Raw genomic sequence first — 19,992 nt, forward strand, 5'->3', positions numbered from 1 at the left:
GAGTACGGAAATTATGTCCTCACATCTCTTAAATGATTCCCAAGAGATAACGAAAAAGTGGGGTCCTTGCTCCCCGTGGACCTTTCTTACTGTTTCCTCAAGGTGTACTCACAGATCCTCAATTTTTAGCCTTCCTCATCTCTAGGCCTTTAGATTCTTCTTCATAATGTTCAATCTTTTGTTGTTGTTGTTGTTGTTGTTTTGAGATAGGGTTTCTCTGTGTAACAGCTGTAGTTGTTCTGGAACTAGCTCTGTAGACCAGGCTGGGTTCAAACTCACAGAGATCCACCTGCCTCTGCCTCCTGAGTGCTGGGATTAAAGGAGTGTGCCACACTGTCTGGCATCTCCAGACCTTTAAAAAAGCACAAGGAGTCAAACTTTAGAAAGTTTGATTCTCATTTGTGCTTCGAGTTCCATCTTCACCACTGCTACCCCCAACAATAACTTGGGGCTTCTCCTCAGTCACCCTCATTTTGGTCCCTTTTTATGACTGAATTTCAGAGCCATTGTAGTTTTTCATAGATATTGAGTGGTACTTGGCTAGTCCTTCCCATACTTCAGTCTAGAGCAAGCATCTTCATGGTGCCTGACATGTGATGTATTCTTGAAGAAGCTTTTTAGAAAGACTGTATCATCTCCCATGGAATCGAGAGATGAGTTAGTACAGGGCCGTGCCTGTAGAACACAAAGATAGAGACCCTGGAGCCAAACCTTAGGTAGGTGGGTGGGGTGGCAATTGTACTACTGGGAAACCCTTTTATGGTTGACCAGAAGTCTATGCTAATTTGTTATTGCTACCCTTGTGTTGTACATTTTGGAAAGCTTATGGTTTGAGCTTTCCCCCAGGAAAAATTTTACTTCACCCAAATAGTGTATAGAACATGGTAGTGTATTTCTTTGTGTACGGAGAGTTGGTCATACTTCTAATAATAGGGGTTTCATTGGGGTTTTAATGTCATAGAAAACCTCGTGTGGCTAAGTTATTGTGATGGTTAATCTCAATGATCTGTTTGATCTGAGAGATGCTTAAGAAGGATTATCATTATTGGATTAATTAAAGAAAGAAAACCTGTTTGCTGTGGACGACACCATTACCTTGGTTAAGATTCTGGGTTGTATATAAAGAAGAAGGCCAGTTGAGCATAAGCAATGTTTGTTCTCTGCTTCCCGACTGAATACTCAATTTGACCAGCTGCTTCTAACTGCTACCTTGACATCTCCATCATGATCACTATGAACCAAAAGAAAGCTTTCCTTACTTAAGTTGCTTTGTCAGTGTATGTTATCAGCAATACCAAAGTAACTAAGACAGTCAGCCACCAAGTCCCACCCTGACATTACTTGTGACTGTGTTGAATTATGCTAATGGCAGGTGTCCTAGACAGCTGAAAACTGAGGGGGTAAAAGAAAGCGTGACTTTGATTACTCATTTGATGTGGGAGGTCCTTCTGTATATGTGTTGCTGTTATTGGTTGATGAATAAAGCTATTTGGGCCAAGAGCAGGGCAGAATAAAGCCAGGTGGGAAATATGAACAGAGATATATAGAGTAGGCGGAGTCAGAGAGATGCTATGTAGCTGCTTAAGGAGAAAGACACTGCTCAAACCTTATAGTAGGCCACAACCTCGTGGTGATACACAGATGAATAGAAATGAGTTAATTTAAGATATAAGAGTTAGTTAATAAGAAGTCTGAGCTAATAGACCAAGCAGTGTTGTAATTAATATAGTTTCTGTGTGATTATTCAGGTCTGGACAGCCAGGAAATGAAAGAGCCATCTCCTGTTATACTCATTCATCTCTTTGAAAAACATTAATTGAATACCTTCTTTTTAATAGTTGCTAAGCGTCTTGAACCACCGTTCCTTTCCTCTTCTTCTTTGTTTGTCCATGTACACATGTATGTATGTATGTATGTGTATATGCACATGTACATGAGCCACAACGTATACCATAGCATGTGAAGGTCAGAGGACAACTCTGACATAAATTGCCAAACTAGTCAGTTTGATGTAGGAATCCCCTGTCTCCACCTTCAGAGGTTGAAATTACAGGCAGGCCACCATACACACCTGGCATTTACCTGGATTCTAAGGATCCAAATTCTGGTCCACACACTTGCTTGTCAATGAGCCTTTCTTCCCAGCTCCTTCTTTTCATTTTCTATATGAGCTCTCCTAGATCCCAGGCTGGTATTGAACCACTGTGTGGCCAAAGATGACCTTGAATTTCTAATTATCCTGCCTCCCCATCCCTAGTGCTGGGGTAACAGGTGTGCGACACCATTTCTAGTTTATGATGCTGGGATTGAACCTATGGCTTTGTGCGTTTTAGCTGTGATGGCTACTCTTGGTTGTCACCTTGACTACATCTGGAATTAACTAAATCCAAAAATGGAGGGCATATCACTGAAGGATTATTTGCTCCATTTGAAGTAGGAAGATCAACTTCTATCCCAGATCTTGAGGTGGGATGACTCATGCCTTCAATCTGGGTCACACCTTCTGTCGAAAGGGCTTGGAAAGCAGTTTTCCCCTTTGCCTGCTTGTCCTCACCTTGTTAGCACATCCATTTCTTTCCTAGAACAAGAATCTACTCCTTTGGGACTCCAGCATATATTTGAGGACCAGCTGAGACACCCAGCCCTGTGAATGGAACAGCTATTGGATTCTTGGTCTTTCCGTTCACAGCCAGCTGTTGTTTGATTAACCAGATTGCAACCTATAAGCCATTCTAATAAATCCCCATTCTCTCTCTGTCTCTCTCCATATATATAAATATATATTATTTGTAAAATGAATCTCTATATGTTTATTTACATAATATATTACATATAAAATGAGTATATGAAAAGAGAGAGATAGAGAGATTCATTTTATAAGCCTATAACTCTAGAGCACCCTGACCAATATATTAAGCCAGTGCTCTACCAACTGAGCTGGCTCCCCAGCCCTTACTTTTTCGTTTTGTGACTGGTGATGGAGCTGGAGAAGAGGTAGTTGCTGTGACAGAGGAGCCTTGCCGTGAGTCAGGGGAGAGGAAAGGGCTGTGCCAAAGGCAAAGTTCGAAAGCCACTGTCGAGCACACTGTTGGGACTGATTTTCACACCTAGAGAGAAAGGCAGTGAGACCAGAGCATGGAGAAGGAAGGAAGCTATCAGGAGAAGTGGGACCATTTTCGTCCTAAATGACAGGGAAAACAAAAAAACGTAGAGACGCAAGTGTATTTAACTGACCTTTCTCAAGTCGGCTGCTAAGAGTGAGGCGGGGGCTGTGCAGTGGCCAGTTTGATAAACAGCGTCAGTTACAGAATGGCCTGGATACGTGACTGCAGAGATTTCACAGAGAGTTAGCAGGAAGCGGATGAATGTGTGTGCAAATGTCATGCGGCCCTTGGGTGCATCTCAAACTCCTGCCTCCTGACCTGCTTGCTTTTCTTTACCCTCTGTCCCCTAAGGTTCTTTTATATAAAATAAATTCCAAACCTACACTAATTCACATTAATATACAACCTATGGGTAATAGAAATGGACAACAGGCCAGCCCTTCAAAACTGTGGGTCAGAGGACAAGATCTTCTTCCATTTAAAACCCTTGTTTCTGAAAGTACAATTTCAGATATGGAGAGGCAGTGGACATAGGTTTCTCTGTTTGCTTCAAATCCTGCCACTGAGAGGCTGAGAAAATGACTTGGTATGTGAAATGACTTTTCACCCTCAACACACATAAAAGCCAGGCACCCTACTAGGCATCTTTAACCCCTGTCCTGGGGAGGGGGGCCCTGAGTAGGAACAGGTGAATTCCTATAGCTCACTGGCCAACCCAGTTTAGCTGAATCAGCAAACTTCAGGTTGAGGAAGAGATGCTGTCTCAAAAATCTATAAGGTGAGAAGGTACTAAGGATGTCAACTCATGTTGACCTCTGACTTCTACAAGCACACACACACTCTTGAAACAGAAGTGACCATTTCTGTTCTGGTGCCACATGGCGCCATTTAGTTCAGACCACTATTGTGCCGGTCACTACAGTTTCAGGTCAGTGGTATTACAACGTGCTAAAATTTGCTCAGCATCCTCCCATGGGAGGATGCAGGCTCTGGGAAGAGCTGTCCAGTTTATTTAATGTGTCCTTTATTATTAATAATACTCTTTGGCTCTAATTAAGTCATGAATCCAGGCACTGTGCCTCATGCTTGTTATCCTAACAGCCAGGAGATTGGGACAGAGAAGTCCCATGAGATTGAGGCCAGCTTGAGCTATGTACCATGACCCTTTCTCAATTAAAAATACATAAATAAGTAAAACAAAAAGTTAGGACAAAGCATAAAGAAAACACCACTAAGAGGACTAATCTAAGCTTGGCATCACCTCTTTCTGTAATCAGAAATGGTCCCTTCATCTCAGATATCACATATGGGTGACTATCTGCATCTATGTAGAAATATTGCAACACAGAAGCAAGAGATCAAGGGGTGTTAACAGTGTCCTTGAGAGAGAACTGAAGCGACAGATCCCTGAGACGTCCGAGGAGAATGTGGAGTTTTTATTAGTGGAATAGAGAATAGAATGTTATGTTATCTTAAAGAACGAAGAGCAGATGAAAGGGCCGTGTTTGGGAAGGAAGAGGAGACAGGTCCTCTGGACCAAGGGTGGTGAGCCTACAGAGCCATCCACTGGTGCGGTGATGGAAGCCCTGCCAGGGCGGTGTCACTCCAAGCATGTTCTATAAATACATCTTCAATCACTCCCTGACCCCTTACTGGTCACACTCACATTTCCTGTATGTGTCCCACAGAATTCACAACCCCACTTCTTTGTTTCGTTTACTTCCATTTTCATTTGCACGGAGTTAGGGCAACACAGGCACAACTGATGTGGGGAGTGGGGACTCTTTGGGCTGAGTAGCCCAGGAGAATATCCATGCTTTTAGGGGTTCACAGGCATCAGAGGATGGCTCCTAATGGCTGGGTTCTGCTTGGTTCTAGAATCCACTCTGGTGTGGGCCAGCTTTCTATTTCACACGCTCTTGTGATGCTCACCCACTCTCTGGCATCATTCTAGTTAGAATCAGGTGCGAGCCTACTGGAAGCATCAGAGCCACTATAGGCACGGATTATCCAGGGGGGACCAGGCAACCCCACGGCATTATCTGCTTTTAATCTTAGGTTATATCGATGGAGCTCTTTCTGGGACAAGGCTGGCTGGCTGACATGCTAATGAGAAAGGTTTAGTTGTGGACATTGTGTGAAAAAGAATTTTCTGTCTTTATCCTCTACGGTGCTGCTGCTCTGAGAACTCAAGAAAGGCTGAGACCTGGGTGGTGTGTGTGATTAGGAGCTGGCGAAGAAGGAGGAAATGAGTCCCTGGTGCTTCCTGGCAGCAGGAATGACGTTATTAAGGGAACTGTGGTTTGAACATGTATAGAAAATGTCACTATCTGTATTAATAAACCGAGAAGGAATGCATGTTGGTAGATAACACCATTGCCCTCTGTAGGACAGAGTTGTCATGTGACTTTACCTCTGTGACTCACTGTTAACTGCTTCCCTTTCCATGGAAATTAAGGATGAGGGAATATGATTGAAGGGAATGCCACTGGGATATAAAGTTAATAGAACTGCATGGAAAGACAGAAGAGCTAATTCTGTTCTAGCTCTGACAGTAACAAGGGACTGTCACCTCGGTTAAGTCTTTTAGCTTCCCCATAACACAGATAGTTGGGACAGTCACCTGATGTTTAGTTTTCATTGTCGAGTCAACAGTCACCTAGAAGAGGAATTGTTTATGTCAGGTTGGCTTGAGGATGTCTATGTTATTTGACGTCGAAAGATCATCCTGCTCTCGGTGGTATCATTCCCTAGGCTGGGCTCGAACTCTTATTAGGTAAAGAACACTAGTAAGCAAGCAGGTATCAAGAGTGTTTTGGTTTATCACTATGGTTGACTGTGGATGCCATTTGGCTAGCTGCTTGAATTCCTCCCTTGTCTTCCTCCAAAATGATAGTCTATGACCTGAAACTGTAAGCCAAATAAACCTCTTTTCATCAAGTCTTTTTATCACAGTGGCAGAAACGAAACTTGGCTACCTGGGCTTCCTTAATCTTTTTTGATTTTGATTTTTCTCTTGCCATGCATGAACCTTTGGCTCCTATTTGTCTGGTAGCTTGGCAATGTGGCTGTTCAGTAGTCATGCTAATCACCTTAGTAAATTTGAATGAAATTAATTCCTATTAAAAAGACTGTTTTTGTTTTTTTTTTATGAAAAGGTGGTGGTTCAATGGAAAATGACGAGGCACTGTAAAGAACTGAGAATATTTGAATGGGCACAGGAGACACACTTTCTAAGTGCGTCTAGAACCTGGAGTCCAGTGTTTGCACACTGCACCCACTGTCAGTTGCTAGATACATCTTCTGCGGATGCACAGCACCTGCCCCAACATGCACCACAAAAGCACCAAGGTGCACGGCCAGCGTGCACAGGCATTAGCATGTAGACCTCCCCAGACATTGGACACTGCTTTATTTACACTGGCGGAGTGCGATTTGGTTTCCATCTGATTGTGGCTGTGTCCAGATTCTTCCCTCTCAGAATAAGAAAACATTTGTTTTTGATTTTGCTGGAGCCCTAAGTTGAGAGACTTTAAACTTTTAAAGAGATTTTGGAGCTTTACAGAAATTTTGTATTTAAAAAGAGACTGGATATTTTAAAAGAGGCAGCTTTTTAAAGCATTTGAATGTGTAAGGCTATGAGACATTTTAAGAGGATAAAATATTTTATATTGTAATGTTGATTTTAATGTGTGATCTTTGGATTGCACAAGAAAGGAAAGGCCATGTTTTAGCAGTGGTGTGTTTATGTGTCAGCCGTGGTGCTGGCTAGTTTTATGGCAGCTTGGCAGAAGCTGTAGTCATCTGGGAGGAGGGAACTTCAGTTGAGAAAAGGGCATCCATAAGATTGGGCTGTAGGCAAACCTATGGGGAATTTTCTTAATTAGTGATTGATGTGGTAGGGTCCAACCCATTTTGGGTGATACCACCCTAGGCTGGTGGTCCTGGGTTCTATAAGAAAGCAGGCTGAGCAAATCATGAGGAGCAAGTGAGTAAGCAGCATGCCTCCCTGGCCTTTGCATCAGCTGCTGCCTCCAGATTCCCACCCAGTTTGAGTTCTTGCTTCTTGGTTTCCCTCATTGGACTGTGAATTGGGACATGTAAGCCAAATAAAACCTTTTCCATAAAAAAAATCAAAACAAACAAACAAAAAAAAGCATGTAGACCTCAAGAAGGAAAGTACAGCTTCCTTCCCAGGCTGAGAGACCCACAGCTTCTTCACGTGAGAGACCCTGCTCTCACGATACTAGGGGAGGAAGTAACTATTGGAAGGGTGGGTGACAAACATAATGAGTGCCCCAGTAACTCTGATGCCACGTGCATCGCAGCTGAAGTACATGTATGACACATGTCATGCCATAGGACCAATCAGCAATTTTTCCCCCTCCAAAAATGATGTCACCTTAGAGAACCGGAAATTGTGTTTGAGGGTTCATGTGGGCTTCCCCAAAGTAGAGGTCAATAAGAGTCAAGTGAGGGTTAATGCTGGCAACTGTCCAGAGCCACACCTCATCTTTCCCTCTCCCAGGAACAGGCCAGGAAGGTAGCATTATCCAGCGCAGGTTTCTACTTGGAGAGTGTTTGGGCTTTCTGGCAGAGGCTGGGGTTTAGCGGAGGCACAAAGTAGTGAGAAGAAGCATCAGCTGGTCAGCTGTCTTATAAGATGGAAGACAAGAGATCTGCAATGGCCACAACTCTCTGAGAGATTTATAGTAGCAGACCCTTAGAAGAAGGGGTGTGTTACCAGTGTGACCACAGCCTTGGAGGCGGCTGCTGAGCACAGGCATGTCCGGTGCCTTTAGTGCAGACTCTGCCAGGCTCTGCATACCGCAGATAGCAATAAAGCCATCTGTATGTTATAAAACAGCTTAGCTGTTTGCCCTTGCCTTCCTCAAACAGAGAAAGGTCAGCGGCAGAGACGTGAGGATAGCAAAACAGAGCTGACCCTGGGCCACATTGGTCAAAAGGCTTGCCAACACCTGCTTATGGATTGGGAAAAAAAAAATGAGGCTGAGCCAGCCAAGAAGTGAAAGTGGGAATGTTTTCCCAGTCGATTTTACATGGACTTTTTTGGGTTTACTGCTTTGGGCTGTGATTTGTGATGGCGTATTATGTTCAAATATTAACGGTCTTCTCCATGGAATTAGTGGTTATCGTTTTTTTCTTTTGGGGTCTTTATATTCTGGCAGAATAAAGGTTACCAGAGATACCAGCGAGGCTGTTAGGGATTGGGTATGGGTTAGCCGGAGGATGGGGATGACCAAGACCCCTGAGACAGCTCATTTGGAGGGAAGGTCAGGGATTTCATTCTGGACACACACAGCCTGGGGTCCTGTTGAACTCTCAGCTGGAAATGGTACATCAGCAGTTGGGTATATGGGCCAGAGTTGCAGGTCCATAATAGAGACTGGTATCTGTGAGTCATTATACAGACATTTAAACCAAAGTGGAGATCACCTCAGGATACGTGTCGACAGAGAATCATTCCAAAGTTGAAGCCATGGGACACTTTGCTGCGAGGAGGAGCCAGCTGTGAGAACCGACAGGGCACAACGTAATTTCAGCAGCTTCTTCTTGTTGTTGATCATCTACTACATCTCACTTCTAAAATAGGACCTGGGTATAAAATAAATCATACTAGTCCCTGCCCGTGAAGTGCTCATAGTCAATGCAGTCAACTAATCATTTGGCTGCAGAATAGCAGCAGCACAGACTCCTTTGACACAGCATGAGATGGGTGGAGCTGGGGAGAAGGGTAGGGGAGGCACTTGGCTTAGGGTAGGAGAGTCAGGAGGGTCTTTGGAGAAAATAAGACCCTTAAACTTAGAGAGAGAGAAAGTAGCATTTTGGGTGAAGAAGGGGAGAAGAAAAGACTAAAATGGCTGGATCCATGTTGGACAATGCATGTTGATGGCCTCTGAAATCTCACCCAAGAGAGCAGGAGGTCTCTCTCTTTATGGTCACACTGGTACGTAAGACACTTCTGTTAACGGGCATGCCTAACACAGCAGATGGATTGTTTACTCCGACCGTGTCCGTAGTTTGCTTGCAGAAGTTTGAGTTCTACTTGCTAACAACGGCAACATTCTAGAATTAAAGAGAAAGGTGTCTGGGATGGTCAAAGCCACCTGCGGCCACAGCAAGGCAAGGCGCTCTATCACAGCCGACTCTGAGCCGCAGACGAGACCATATGGCAGGCCCATTTCCCACCAGGCTTTGTTTTCCCTGCACAGTGTGTAGTGAGCACAAAGTGTTCCAGGTGACAACAGGAGGCTGTGGGCAAGGGGAGGAAAGGGAAAGTCAATTCCCGCTTCACATCAAAGAGCAAACTGCAATACCGCCACTAAAGCAGGTGAGCATTGTAAGAAAGAAGAAAGGAAGGAAGGAAGTAAGAAAGAAGGAAAGAGAGAAGGAGGATCTCGCAGTAGCCCACACTGATAGAAAGCTCTTTCTTCAGGCAAAAAAAAAAAAAACCCAGTTCACACTGAGCGCATAGATGTGGAATAATACTAACTATAGGGCTCATGCTCTTTTTGCCCAAATACAGTTTTCTATATTTTTTGTTTCATATACCTGAATTCAACCTACCTTGGATTGAACATGTTTGGAAAATTCCATCTGTGTTGAATGTGTACAGGCCCTTTTTGTTTGTTATTTTTTTCTGAACTATACAAAATCAGTATGTAGCAGTTATATTACATTGGCTATTGGGAGTAATATAAGTAATTTAATGTATGTGGGAATACACATACAGGTTACGAGTGAATGCTACACTATTTTATATATAAAAAAAATCTTGAGCATCCTTCTTTAGACTTTAGAATCTTCTGGGACTCCCAGGACTGACCCCTGAAGAGTGATGTCACCTAGCTTTTGTCTCTAGTCTGATTACCATCACCATTTGCCCTGCAGAGGTAGCTTGGTCAACAGACAAGGTGTACAGAGAGAAAGGGGACAGAGTGGAGAGGGGGAGAGACTAGATAGAGGAAGTAGGCCCCATGTCTCCAGCCTAGGCTTCTAAACTTTTTATTTATCAATTCATTTTGTGCGTGCGTGCGTGCGTGTGTGTGTGTGTGTGTGTATGCACGTGCACCCAGGACTTTAGCTCTTTCAAATGATCTACAGCAAAGCCTATAAATTCGATATGATTTTATCACAGTTCCACACAGTAAACCTAAGTTCCAATACCATCAAGTCATATACATGTGACTGTGTGAACAGACATTGGTGGGCTCTGGTTTGAATCCTTGCATTCGGACTCTGGGGTCCTTGGCCTGACAGTACACAGTTTTCTTTAATACTTGGGACCATCCGGGGTTGCTTTCTTCCCACATAGGTTCCTGGGCCCTCACAGGCAGGACGTTTTTCAAACCTTGTGTGGACAGAGTTTCAGGAATTGAGCAGCATTTCCCACCAAAAAAAGTTTAATTAATGACAACATACCACGTTCCATGTTTATTCCAGCCCAGGCAGGTCTCAGCTTCTCCTTGAGCTCTGGTGTCCTCACCTTTGTGACCTGGGTATACTGTGTAATTCAGCGAGGCTTTGGTTTTCCCAGTACACGATAATGGTGCTTTTCATAAGATAGGATCATTAAGAGTAAGTGAACCTAATATGTGTGGCTAAAGCCTTCAACTTAGTCTGTAGACATGCTCAATAAAAGATAGCAGTCATTGTGATCGAGTTAAAAAAGAAAGGTGGGGAGGGGGTGTACAAAACAATGCTCAAAGCTCCGAGGAGACACACAGAGGTGGCAGTCTACCTGACCCAAGTCTACTGTTAGGTGCTGACCCATTTTTGGTTTGCACTATTTGTATTTAAAAAAAAATTTTTTTACCCTCCTTTGGAGAAAGGAAAGCAAGAACAAGGGGCATTGCTCAAACAAGTCTGTCCACTAGCTGGAGAGGCTTCTCAATAGGAGGACCTGAAGGACTTCCCATGGGCGTGAGGGAAATTGCATACGCCATCCGGGGAAGCAGACCAGGAAATCGCTTCTTGTTTTTCAAACAGCAGAGAGGCTCTGGCGGATGGCTCCGTGAGGCTAGGAGGAGATAAACCTGAGCAAAGGAGTGGCCAGTCCTGTTCCCAATGAAGCCTGTCCCGCAGTCCCCTGATTGTCTGTAAGGCCCCCCTAGAAGGCTGTGGGCCAATGGCCCCGTAGTGAAAAACAGAAGTTTCTAGACATCTGTTGAGAATAGGCGCCTGGAGACAGCAGTGGTGGACAGGTAAGGATTTCTTTCTTTTTTATTCTTCTTTCTGTAGCCTCTGTCCCTTTGTAGCAAGACCTCTGGCAACCTGAGGCATTTTGACATTCTTTTTCCAGCATCGTCCAGATCCTGGTAGCTTAGATTGCACGAGATCATTGCACTGTTGGAAGTTCCCAGTGAGGTCTGCTCAGGGGGTCTTCATCCAGTTCCCTGGGATCCTTTCGGGTTTTCTCTTTAGTAGGGATTACTTTCCTGAACTGTCCCAAACTTGTCAGGAGCATTGGTGAACCATTGCTGTTCTGGTAGCCATGGACTGTGGTGGTGGTCCGGAGGAAGAGGAGGTTGCCCTTGAGGCGGGGGAGGACTCCTGAGACAGAGCTTGGGGGGTGCAAAGACCTCCAGGCCTTGGCTGCTTGGGTGGGGTGCAGAGACCTCCAGGCCATGGCTGAGGGGAAAGGAGCTTGTGTGTTGCTCAGTGAGTGTGTGGGACTCTGAACCAGTCAGACTTGCTTTGAAGGTTGTAGAAAGTAGGAAAAAAATCTCTGTGGCATTTGGTTTTCTCTTCTTTCTTTTTAAAAATTAAATATGAATATTTACATATATATATATTATATATATACTATATAAAGAATGCAGTATGCAGCTCAGGAGGAAAGGCAACGACAATAATCTCTGGGTAAAGTGATGTTTTGATTGTATCTTTTTGTTTTTTAGTTTTTATTGAGTTGTATATTTTTCTCTGCTCCCCCTCCTCTCCCCTTCTACCTTCTCCCCTCCCCTTCTACCTTCTCCCCCCTCCTCTCCCCCTCCCCTTCTACCTTCTCCCCCCTCCTCTCCCCCTCCCCTTCTACCTTCTCCCATGCTTCCAATTTATTTTTTTTAATTTCTTTTTTTTTTTTAAAGAAAGCCAGGATGTGCAATTCCACTATAACTTTGTCCTTTCTAAAGGGCCCAATGCAGTGTTGTTGTTGTTTTGTTTGTTTTTGTTCTAGTTTTTGAGACAGGGTCTTGTGTCTTGCTACATAGCACTGGTTGACCTGGAACATACTATGTAGACCAGGCTAGCCCCAGACTTGTGATCCTCCTGCCTCTATGTCCAGAGCACTGGGAAGACAGAAGTGAGTCATATTTTTCTAATTGCAAAGGACTACATTCCTACTGTAGAAGACTAGCTCTTGACAGTTTTAAATTATACCACCTCAATATATGTTTCCTCTCCCCTCCACAATTATACCACCAAGTATTCTCTGTGGTACCAGTTAAAGGCTTATTTTTTTTTGTATCTCCTGGTTCTTAGAATGAGCCAGGATGGGGTCTCACACGTTCTCAACGTCAGCGTCCTGTGATGACACTTGGGATAACGTGACACGTGAGCAGTGTGCACAATTCACTAGAACTTAGAAAGTATGAAAAAAATTCCATTTCTTTTTACTATTTTTCTATTTTGTGGTGCTTTTGGTTTGGGTACTTAATAATACTTAACAATATTAATAACAACTTCTTATGGGTGAAATTTTGACTGTTAGTGGTCTGGGCATTGCCTTTGAAGGACATCAGAGTTAGCCTTATTCTAGAAATACAATGAGGAAACGATAAAGAGATTAACTGGCTATGCAGATCTGTCATTCAATTGCTAAGTGGTTGCCCAAGGGAAGACTGGGTGAAGGCGGAGGACGTTTGATTTTTTACTTGATGGGTCATCTTCCAAATATTTTAATCTTCTGTAAAAAGGCAGCCTTCCCTCTTTGTCCCCACTCTCTGTGTTGTAAAAAGATAAAAGAGTAAGAAAAAAATCTCAGTCACGGAGCACAGAGGGTCTTCAGAAAGGAGAAGCAGACAAGAAAATCTGAAAAGTCCCTAAGAGTAATGACACCTCGCTCAGTTGTTCGTTTGTATTCTCTTGACGGGTCCAAGACTTCTGCACCCCGAAACCGAGGGTCACTTGGGGCTGCTGGGACTGACCACCTGGCTCAACTTGCTTTCATGGTCCCTGCGTCAGAGCTCTCACCCGCTGTACTGACCCGGGGGCATGCTGGGCAGTCCAGTGCTGCAGGAGGATGTAGTCACACTCAGTGGCCCATCAGGGCAGTGACGCTCACGCAGGCTGCCGCCTTCTGAGTGGTAAGGCTGATCTGCCTCCAGTAGGTCTCAGTCCAGTCTCATAAATAACCTCTGCACCCTCAGGAGACACCCCTACCTCTTCTTTCACTGTGCCACAGGGAAAGCTGGCCTCTGATTCATGTTTTTATTGAATAAAAGCAGAGAAGTGCATTCACATTTCATGGAATACAAAAGTGAAGCTAACGATTTGCCCAGATTTATACAGACAGCGACTCTTGCGGGGCTCAGAGCGGAGAACTCAGATCTCTTTTGAGCTCTTCAGCCCCCTTCTTAGCCAGGAATGTGAAGATAAAAGATAAGAAAGAATTGACATGATTGTCTTGAGCAGGGTAGCTCTGCAGCCTGCTTTACTGGGGGTCCTGAAAGTGTATCAAGTCACGGTCATTTGGATACATGCAGACTAGGATACCTGCTGTTGGCCCAGGAGCTTCCCAACACCAGTGCAAGGGCCACACACTTCCCTGTCCTGGTTGAAGGAACCTCTGCTGTGTGTTGTTTGCTTTCAATCTCCCCAGGGGTTCCATTATGCTCTTCAAGGCTGAGAGTGGTAATCCTGGCTGTGAAGGGTGGAGGGGTCAAAGTGAGGTACAGACATTACCTGGTTGTGATTCTGAAAAGCTGGGGCTGTGCCTGGCTGTGAGTGTTCTGAGTTAGAATCCTGGCAGGCAAGGATGGAGAGGACATTCCTGTCCCCACCCGCAGCGGCATTGTCTTTCCCGTTTAAACTGAAATGACCCCACTGGCTTGACACAGATACATTAACTCCTGCTACTTGCAGATCTTACGGAGTCTGATTAGATGTCCCAGTAAACAGGATATGCTCAGTTAAGTGCGTGAACCGGCCGTGGGCACAGGGTAAGTGCACAAGGGATTTGCCGGTCCTGTGCTTCAGGCCAGCAGCCTCAAAAGTACTGAAATCTTGCTTACTTCCTAAAAGATAATCATACAAATCAAGACTTAAAAAACCTCAGCTCACTGGAATCAGATGTTGCCGAGCGGCTTGCTGGGTTTCACGGAGTTAAAAATGCAGGCACTCTTGTCTGGTATTGAGAATTAGAGGGACATATGTTTACTGAGTGCTTGCTGTGCTCCAAGCACCACGCCCAGCGTCTTGTCAAGACTGCTCTTTTTCAGTTATGCCGACAGGCCTGTATTATTATAATCCTGATTTTGTAGAAGAGCAAATATACAAAGGTTAAGTAAATTGCTTAAAGAAAAAGACTAGAGGGTGATAGAGTCATAATTATATTTCAGGCAGTCTGACTTCAGAGTTCAGGTACCTAATTATTGTGCCACACTCCAGAAACCACAAGAGTAGTGCCAAGAGATCCACAAGGCTGGGCCAGAAAAGCAGCCAGGTAGGGAAATGCAGGTGTGTATTTCAAGGAAGGATTCACACCCAAAGATGAGAGACGGCATGTTACAAAGAAAAGATGAGAGACGGCATGCTACAGAGTTTAAGGGCGTGGGGTTTGGCAATAGACACTACCACTTGCTATGTGACCTGGGTATACTGTGTAACTCAGCGAGGCTTTGGTTTTCCCAGTACACGAGGGGGATAATGGTGCTTTTCATAAGATAGGATCATTAAGAGTAAGTGAACCTAATATGTGTGGCTAAAGCCTTAAACTTAGTCTGTAGACATGCTCAATAAAAGATAGCAGTCATTGTGATCGAGTTAAAAAAAAAAGGTGGGGAGGGGGTGTACAAAACAATGCTCAAAGCTCAAAAAGGAAGGAAAAAACTTGGCAGTAGTCAAGTATGAGGAGACACACAGAGGTGGCAGTCCACCTGACCCATGTCTACTGTTAATGTTTATGGCATCTTTTGTAAAGGAAGTTACAGTGAACGCGTGTGAGATCTGTCTGTATCTAAATATCATGGAGATGACTTTGGCTGAGCTGGTTTGGTGTTTGGTTGCGGTGATTTGTTTGTCAAGGGTTGCCTAGGCATCCATCCTTGGGTCATCTGAAAATGCTTGACATGCTTGCCTTAGACACAGTGGTGAGCTAGAGGAGAGGTCAGCCAGAGAAAACTTATCAGTTGCTGCTGTGTAGGCTGCTGTGTGGTCAGGGAAAGGGGGGAGGGGCATTCAGGGATGTGTGGTCAGGGAAAGGGGGGGAGGGGCATTCAGGAGAGGACAGCTGCCATCCAGATGTGACTGGGTAACATCCAAGAGTGTCCCAGTTACCTGGTTACTGGGTGGGCTGTCACTCCCTAGCCTTATCTGCTTCTTGTGCCCAAGAATAACAGTACGTCTGTGGGCCTGCATGTCTGGAGTGCAAACCAGCAGGAAGCAAGGCCGGGAAGAGATGGTTAGGAAAGACAGTGGTCACACAGAAGACAGTGGATTTGATTCTAGCTGAGCTTAATTTAGACCCAGATGGAAATAGTACAGCTGGAATTATGTGCTTAGCACTTAGCAAATGGGCCAGGGCAGAAATAAAGCTTGGAGCATTCTCACCTAAGACGACTGTTCAAACTGGGGAGCTAGACAAGCTCCCCAAGAGCAAAGCACAGGAAGAAATGCCGAAATGGAAGGAGAGGCATTTGTCGAGACTCTGGCTACCACGGTTATGGTGGATGAGAAGAGCAGAGAAGCAGGGGAACAGGGGACAGAGAAGGGAGGTCACAGAGGGGACAAGGTGAGGAGCCAGAGGGAGTTCTGGTGAGACACAGCATCAGTTCTTTTCTGTAAGATACTTATAATAAACTCTAAAGTCACATGGTCCCAGTGAAGACATCTTGGAGCATTAAGGTCTTGTAGTTACATCTGGAGAGAAAAATGAAATGATTATGGTCTTCTTTTCCCAGTTTGTGTGGCATAGTCCTATTGTTAAAATTCTCCTCATGGGCCGGGCGGTGGTGGTGCACGCCTTTAATCCCAGCACTCTGGAGGCAGAAGCAGGTGGATCTCTGTGAGTTCGAGGCTAGCCTGGTCTACAAGAGCTAGTTCCAGGTCAGGCTTCAAAGCTACAGAGAAACCCTGTCTCGAAAAACAAAAACAAAGCAAAACAAATTCTCCTCAGGGGAGAAATAAAAATTGAAGAGAATTAAGTTGATGACCAAGGATAGCCACACCACATTGCAAGAAGGTGATGTGTCCAGGGCTGGAAGGATCAACTTCAGAAGGCCAAGATAGCTTTTAACTATGTACATGCTGGAGTATTGTGTGTGTGTGTGTGTGTGTGTGTGTGTGTGTGTGTGTGTGTGTGTGTGTGTGTATTCATGCATTCCTGGAAGCGTGTCTATGCATGTATGAACGTGTGTGTGTTGAGGGTGGATCTCTACGTCTCTGTGTCTTCCTCAATCACCCCCCACTTTATCTTTTGAGACAGGATTCTCTCACTAAGCCTGGAAGTCACCACTTCAGCTAGACTGGCTGGCTAGCAAGCTGCAGGGATCCTTCCAGCTCCACAGGGTCTTACAGATGGCTACTGCTGAGCCTGGCTTTGTTATGTGATGCTGTGGGATTGAATTTAGGTGCTCTTATTTGCCCAGCAAACACTTTTTAACTAGACTAGCTCCCTAGCCCAACATGTTAAAATATTTTAAATTGCATGACCAATGGCTATAGGTCTGAGTTTTCCACAATCCAGCAATAAAATAGTTAAGGTCTGGCACAGCAAGAGACCCCAGGCTGCAGGTGGCCACACATCATTAGTGTTATTTGCCTCCTCACCCACCAGCAGGAAAACCCACAGTACTGGGAAACCGAAACCTACTTCTTCTCAATCTGGTCCTGTGGCCAGCCACAAAGCTACCCCTGTCTGCAGTTGGAATGTCTGTTTGACATTGTTCTCCCTGATGCAGGGAGACCCTTTCTGTGAAACACTGAAGCTATGAGATAGAATAGATAAGACTCCAGCGAGGAACTTCATGTTTTCTTTAAGATGACAATCTCTGCTGAAAGGTTAAAATCCCCCAGTGACTTACAAGGAGGCAAGAAAGCCGAAGGGTTATCAAGCATCAACACATGTGTCGTGTGTTTTGGAAAACTCCATCCCATTGTGGACAAACAAGCGCTGCTCTGTAATCAGATGGTCTCCGCGCTCCTGGGACACAATGCTGCCACAGAAGCTTATTTCAAGGCAAAGGAAAATTAAATAGAAAAAAAAATGCTCTTCAATAGAATCCTTTAATTGGCATTGTGTTTTGTGTTTGTGTTGAATAAATATTGACTTTATAATCCTGCATGTGCCAGGGATGAGTCATTGAATTAAATAAGGTCAACGAAGATAAGTCTTATCGACTCTGCCGTGGTAAATACAGGTCTGTTGGGAGCCTCTTAAAGTTACACTTAGGATTTTGAGTCTGCGCTTCTGTAGTTCTGGAGGGAGATTATATATGGACAGCACTCCATCCTTACCAGATCCTCAGCCATCAGGCAGATGAATGAAGACTTATTTATTTATTTATCCATTCAGTTTTGTTTCCTGTATGTGTGTGTGTGTGTGCACTTTCACACATATGTGCAGGTGCACACCCTCATGTATATATGGGCCAGAGGTCAACACTGGTTGTCTGTTTCCATAGCTCCCTACCTTTTAGATTGTTTTTGACTCACTGACCGTGGAGCTATCTAATTGGCTGGCTAGACTGGCTAACCACCAGAGCGCCCCAGGGAAGCTGCTGTCTCTACCTCCCCAGAGCTGGGATTATAGGCACGCACAACATGCTGAGTTTTCTTACATGGGTGCCAGGGATGGCAACTCGGCTTTGACACTTGCACAGCAATCACTTTGCTCATCAAGCCGTCCCCCCACTCACAGAGTCCTTCTCCTCTTTGTTTGCTTTCTCACAGCTCTGGGGGGGCCAAACTCAAGTCTTTGTCGGGTAGGCAACTGCTCTGACATCGAGCTACATCCCCAGTAAACAAAGAAATAATCTCAGTGCGTGAAGCTGCTCCTGAAACGAGGCACCATAGTCTAGGCAAGGAGCTTTGTTTTGCATTATTCTCTTTTGGTACGGTCATAAGTGAACATACTGTTTGTAGTCTAAGTCTTGATTTTGGTAAGGTTATGTTTTCAGAAAGAACCTAGTCTCTACCCTTGGACAAGAAGATGAGGGATATAAAGAGATAGCTACTCAATTACTTCTAAAGGGGACAATGGTATGTCTCCTTAGTGAGCCCAGCCAAGTTGAGTCAGAGGCAGGACTGCCCTTGAAATCACCCTAGTGTGAAATATAATTTGTTCCATTTATGAAAAAAGAACTGTGGGTGCATTATCCACGTAGATGGTGCACACTCAAGAACCGTCACTCTCTTGAGACCATTGTGAGCAAATTCTGGAGTCCTGTGCCCGCCATCTCCAATTCCTTACCTCCTACACAGTCTACAGCTCTTCCCAAGGTGATTGCCACCTCACTACCCCAATGAGACCCTTGTGAAGAGACCATCCTGTCTGAAGGTTCAGTGAACACCCTCAGCCCTTCTTCATGCACCTCTCAGCATGGATATTGTGACCACATCCTTCTTTTTTATTTTTCCAAGACATGGTTTCCCTATTTAACAGTCCTAGCTGTGCTGGAACTAGCTCTTGTAGACCAGGCTGGCCTCAAACTCACAGGGATTCACCTGCCTCTGCCTCCCGAGTGCTGGGATTAAAGGTGTACACCACCACCGCCCAGCCCCTTGTTAATGTCAAACCTTCCTGGTTTACATCATTCCCTGCTGGCTTTTGTTCTTTGTTTTAGTTTTCTATGTTTGTTTTTTGGAAACAGTCTCACACATAGCTCAGGCTGGCCTTGATCACAAGATCCTCGTGCCTCATCTTCAAAAGCACTGGAATTATACTCGTGCGTCGACATGGCTGGCCTCTTTCCCTTCCTGCTGCTCAAGTCTCATTCCTAAATATCTGCATGCAATCATCCTCTCGGCTTGGACCTCACTGTTTGGAATTCTGTTGGATTTGGTTCCAGCCTCCTCTCCCACCCGACTCTTTATTAAATCTTAGCTAATCCTTTGGTCAAAGTTGTCAGGTCTGCCTACCCTGGATTCTGTTCACCTCCCAGAATCCCCGTCTTCTGCTGTCTTGATGTCCAGGCACTCTGACCCATTTATAGCTCCTTAAATGGACTGCTATTTCACCTACCTCAGGGCCTTTCTAATTCCCTCCCCCTAAAGATAGTTGAAATGTATGCTTCCGATTGAGGTTATTTGAACACTATGCCTGGGACACCTTTCACAAACCCAAGACTGGCTCAGCTCTCTCTTATAGTTTTTGTTTGTTTGTTCTTTGTCATTGTTGTTGTTTTCCAGAAAGTTCAGCATACTGATAAAATGATCCACATTGGATTTAGGCTTCTTACATTTAAATTCTTATTCAAAGTTGTTTAAGCGGTATGTGACTCAGTGAATTTTAGATTGTGCTGTTAATTAGAAAGCATGCCTGAAACACTTCAGTGGGACTGTTATAGAGATGAAGCTATTAAATAGAGTTGGTTCTCAGCATTGGGTACATAGCAACTGCTCAAGAACCGCTCATCCTCCAGGGACTTGAGTAATTGATTCTTTAATGATGTCTGTCTGCTTCATTAGCCTCCAAGCTCTTTGGAGA

The 19,992-nt window shown here is 44.6% G+C and overlaps 1 protein-coding gene across 3 annotated transcripts in view; it reads left to right on the forward strand.

Annotated features, from left to right (window-relative positions):
- The window catches only part of Adgrf5 (adhesion G protein-coupled receptor F5), a 95,077-nt gene that overhangs the window by 18,280 nt on the left and 56,805 nt on the right, over nt 1-19,992 (forward strand). For 2 of the 3 annotated variants that reach the window (XM_075980664.1, XM_075980666.1), the window contains exon 1: nt 11,095-11,329. The exons of the other annotated variant lie outside the window; for it this stretch is intronic. The gene's annotated coding sequence lies outside the window, so the exon portion shown is untranslated. Of the gene's footprint in view, nt 1-11,094; nt 11,330-19,992 lie in introns of those variants that run through there. 3 annotated transcript variants of the gene reach the window in all.

This window comes from Microtus pennsylvanicus, chromosome 7, assembly GCF_037038515.1.
Source record: "Microtus pennsylvanicus isolate mMicPen1 chromosome 7, mMicPen1.hap1, whole genome shotgun sequence".
NCBI classification, from domain to species: domain Eukaryota; kingdom Metazoa; phylum Chordata; class Mammalia; order Rodentia; family Cricetidae; genus Microtus; species Microtus pennsylvanicus.